Consider the following 4,652-nt stretch of genomic DNA (forward strand, 5'->3'; position numbering starts at 1 on the left):
GTTAGCAAGCAACCCATGCACAAACGCAGCGCGCCTTGCTTGGTCACTAACATCTAACAGAATTCCATAACCCCCTGCCACTTCAAAGATTTGTAGGCTAGGCTACTGCTAAACTCGCTGGTAGCACGTGTAATTAGCCTATCTTGACGCTTTCCAAAACTTGACTTGAACGTCTCTATGTGATTGTTTAGTTCACTTTTAAATAGGATATTTCTGAGGCGAATGTTCGCTTCCCTTAAAAGCAGTGGGCTAAACGCATTTGTCTTAGCTGCCAGCTAGGCTACCACAAATTCAAATTTTAACATTACATTTAACATATCCAGAGGATAGCTAACTCCTCCCTCGTTTCATTTAATAAGCATTGAACACTGGAAAGCATTTCTCTTATGACATTAGAACTAACTAGAATTGAGAATTATATTAAGCACGCATTTATTTTCGCTGCAATATTAACTTGTTATAGAGGATAGTTTAGCTACCTAAGCTAACGAATCCCATCTCTTACCGCAGATGAATACACTCCACATTAGGAAAATATTGCATGCTTCTGATAAATAATGTTATAGGCTAGTTAGTTACAATATTTAATAATGATAAAATAACATAGGTCTTGTTGTATAGTTCTTACCTGAACAACCTCCTCGATCTTGACAGCAAACTTCTGGCGGACTCCTCATGCCCATGAGCGCGAAAAACCCGGATGTGGAAATCAACTCCAAATGAGTGTTATAGTATTGACTCTTTGAAATAACTCCGGCTACAGAGCTTTTTCAGCACCGTTAGTGTTACTGTAACTCTCAAACCAACACTTTTCAACTCGAAATTTTTAACACCAGTAATTTTAACTCACATCAACACTTCGGATTTTGCTGTGTACTTGCTGTCCATCTGAGGCACAATTTACTATTGCAATAAACTATTATTTAATTATCCACACTTAAAAACCTTATCTATCTATTCTATAATAAAATTGTTTTTGACTTACTTGACCAGAAGTATTGACGGCTTCTTTTTGTGGTTGAGTTGTATTTTGCTCTTCCTAACATAATGAAAACATGGCAAATCCATATTGGCAAAATATGTGAATAATATAGCTATCATAGACACACTGATAGTTAAGTAGTTTATGCACCATAATAATTCTACAACAAATTCATCTGTAAACTTTAACACGAGTGAGGTTTTTCAGACAAAAAGGAAAGAAATCTTAAAGCATTTAATTACCTTTAACAGCTTTAGTTTATCCTTGAATTTTACTCTAGGTCCAGCTTTTGTGATCAATTAATCAATTTCCTGATCATCGAGAAGATACAGACTTTCCTTATCAATTTCTTGAGCTGTAATAAAATTAAATAGCAGAAATAACGATTATTTATAAAATTACTTCAGAAACACTTTTTTAAAGGAGTTCTGCATTGATGTATGATTTGAACACATTTAATTCCCTTTTATTTTAAGCAAGTATCACTTTCCAGTCTTAGGACATCTTCTCTTGCACATTTTGCGCAGTAAATATGAAAATGTGTATTAATAGGTATTATTTTTCAGAGTTAACAAAACGTATAAGTATCAATATCTGTACCCATCACTGATGCACAGTAATAATTTACCTTCAAATGCCTCAATCCAGTCACTTAGTTTCCATTCAGTCAGTTTGTTTCGCACAAAACCATCCATGACCAAGAATAGAAACTGAAAGAAATTGTAATTTCTGATCCTGTCAAGGTGAACGAGCAGACTCTAGCGCAGAACTAAGGTTTTAATTAAAGAGAGTTTATTTACAGTGACACCAGGCGCTATAAACAACAGTGCAGAGCAATTAGTGCTCCCGGGAATCCAGGGGAAAATGAACACGTCCAAAACTCCTCTTCTCAATCGCCAGTCCCTCACACGTCCTCTTTTGTACGATACATGACGTTCACATACGAATATCCTAACTCACGTCAAAGACAAGGGAAAATAGGGAAGCGTCCAGTAGGGTCTGTACACGGGAAGAGAACACAAGTTAGACATCCACAGAAACACGAGCGCCACGATCCAGCGACAAGTAACACAGAGCCGCCGCCCTGCGCAGCAGGTGAGTAGAATAATTGCAGGTGCGTAGGCCAAGAGCGTGGACCAATGACTGTAGAAAATGTGGGCGGCCTGACAGCTCCCCGTTATGCTAGCTGCATTGTAGATCATAAACCCCGCCTCCTCCGTGTTAACGGATGGCACTGGGGTCAGACCGACTAAAATGAAAGCCTTCTCCTCAGAAACCTTTTTTCTAGAGTTCCATCTGCTATTTTAAGTAGTTCTTATAACATTAATTTGGGTTTAGGGAGTCATTTTTCTCACAAATGTATTTTAATCATAACTAGATGCTGTAATGATAACACATTTATGCACTTAACATATAACTATAACATCTATGATGAATGTGGTTCAATTCAACACATGCGTTGAAGGCATTGACACATTGACTATATGTGTAAATGGCCCAGACGTGGTACTGCAAAGTCAGATTTAGTCACTTTGCAAAACTGAAATACCAAAAACCTCCACCCCAGAGAGAAGGGTTACATCTCCTGGGTTTAGGTGTGGCTTGCCCCTCTGGGGGCGGGGGTACCTGGACCTGGGATATAGAGTATGTTTGGGGAGTGCAACTGTCTGTACAGTGTCTATTTGTGTCTGTCTAAACGTTGGGTGAGTGCTGAGTATTTGGTTGTGCATATGGGGTGGGAATGCACGTCTGTGTCCGCGTGTGCCTGTTTGTCTGTGTCTATATGTCAGGTTGGGTCTTAGACTCAACCTCTCTGGGTACATCTCAGGCCCTCCAAAGTACGGAGGCCTATCTCCCCTCACCACACTCCCTGCCGGTGGCTGATGCCCTCAGACGTTGGTGTGTTGGTGGTCCTTGTCGACTGGGGCTGGGCGCTCATGTATGTACCAGCTCACTCCTGGTGGCTGATTGGCGGGGCCTGGCGCCTGTGGCCCGGCTGGGCCCCTTCCGGGGGATGGGATGCCCTCTGGCCTCTGGGCCTGAAGCTCGGTCCTCTCTGGCACAGCTGGCTGCCGGCAGAGCCCACAGGCATGCCACTGCAACCCCCTCTGGCCTCTGCTCCGTAGCTGCTGGGTGACCTCTCGTTTGGGGCTCTACTCAGCTCTTCCCAGGAGGGTGGCACGGTTCCCCCCCTTTTGGTGGTCCTCCTCGGGTCCTTGTACTCTGGGGCCTCTGGATATCTGGGGCCTGGATCTCCTCCATACGTGCTTCATACCCTGGTGGACGGGGCTATGGCTCCCCACACTCCCTAGCAGATCTTTACCTTTGGAATACAAGCATGCTGATCCACACAGGTGTACACACGGGTGTTCACAGACGTGGACTACACCTTTCTTGGCTGCTGCCTCAAAGCACATTGTGCGCTGTCTATCTTACGTGCTGCACAATATCGTTTAATATTTAGTATCTACTGCTAGCTAGTTTATTGTGATGGTGCTGATTTTTTTATTTATTATGTTGCTCTTTGTTGTTTGCGTTCTCTTCTGTTTTCTTTTCTCCATACAGGTGATCCAGGTGTTTTTATCTTTTTTTTTCTTTCTTCCCCCCCTTCTCACGGTCTCTTCTCCCCTTTGGTTTTCTTTCTCTCCCTCTCTTCCTTTCATTCTTTCTCCCTGTCCTATCCCCCAGTCATGTCTGTCCCGTTTGTAGCAACCGAAAATAAAATAAATTCATAATTATAATAAAGGTCAATCAAATGGACCAATATGGCAAGGCCACGATGATCCACTTGGTAAAATAAATCCGCTTGGCATCTTTCTTGGCCTGAAGACAACAATTCTGATGGCTAAAGATCCAAACGGGACACACAAAAAAAAAAAGAAAAAAAAAAAAAAGAAATACCAAAAACCGGCAAGCTGGTTCGCGGACAGATTACCAAACTGATCCATTTTTATGGAGAGTAATGTGCAATACCTGATGCCTTTTAGTGGTGAATGATTTATTGAAATTATTTCCGATTATTATAACATATATTCTAATTCAGACTAGATTTGAAATATATATTTGAAAGTAAACAGCTTCGACCAAACAATATAACTAAAATTTGATTTCAGGTACAAAAACACGACGAATTGTTCAGCCCTAGTTGTCATTATCAGTTAGTAAAAGTTATTCCTCAGTTGCCCATGGTTTACAGTCTGCTTAAACAAGATTGAATCATTAGCAGAAGAAATTTCTCTTGCCACTGCCTGCAATTTTTAAATCACTGAAATGAATAGTTTTATTGCACTTTTCTGTAAATAAGTAAAATAGATTTTTTTTGTACACCACCTTTATTGTTATATCTATAGTGTCAATTCGAGATTTCAAATTGTTCCTTAGAAGTTTTATGGTTTATTTTCTTGTCGAAATTAAAAATCAGAGTATGTTTTGCTCTCAAGAGTTTGCTTTGTGAATGTTTGTGTAAATGTTTAGGAATTTAAAAAAACAAAACAAAATTTCAGTATTTGAAATTCAAAATGTTTATATACAATGTTATTGTTTAAATGTTAGGTTTTTTTTCTTGTTTTGCTAATGTATTTTAAAGATATGACAAAATAAAAACATTAAAAAAAAAGAACAAGAAAAAGCGCATATTGTTTGGTCACAATTTTCTATCTGTTTTTTGTCC

General features: G+C 39.9%; 1 long non-coding RNA gene across 1 annotated transcript; it reads right to left on the bottom strand.

Moving 5' to 3' along the window:
• Positions 1-985: 985 nt before the first annotated feature.
• Positions 986-1,834, bottom strand: LOC113018020 (uncharacterized). Its single transcript, XR_003271659.1, has 3 exons — positions 1,611-1,834; positions 1,225-1,337; positions 986-1,039 (listed from the first exon to the last, which is right to left on the bottom strand). It is a non-coding gene; the product is annotated as an uncharacterized LOC113018020 (long non-coding RNA).
• Between the last annotated feature and the right edge of the window lie 2,818 nt (positions 1,835-4,652).

Source organism: Astatotilapia calliptera, unplaced genomic scaffold (genome assembly GCF_900246225.1).
Source record: "Astatotilapia calliptera unplaced genomic scaffold, fAstCal1.2 U_scaffold_32, whole genome shotgun sequence".
Lineage (NCBI taxonomy): Eukaryota > Metazoa > Chordata > Actinopteri > Cichliformes > Cichlidae > Astatotilapia > Astatotilapia calliptera.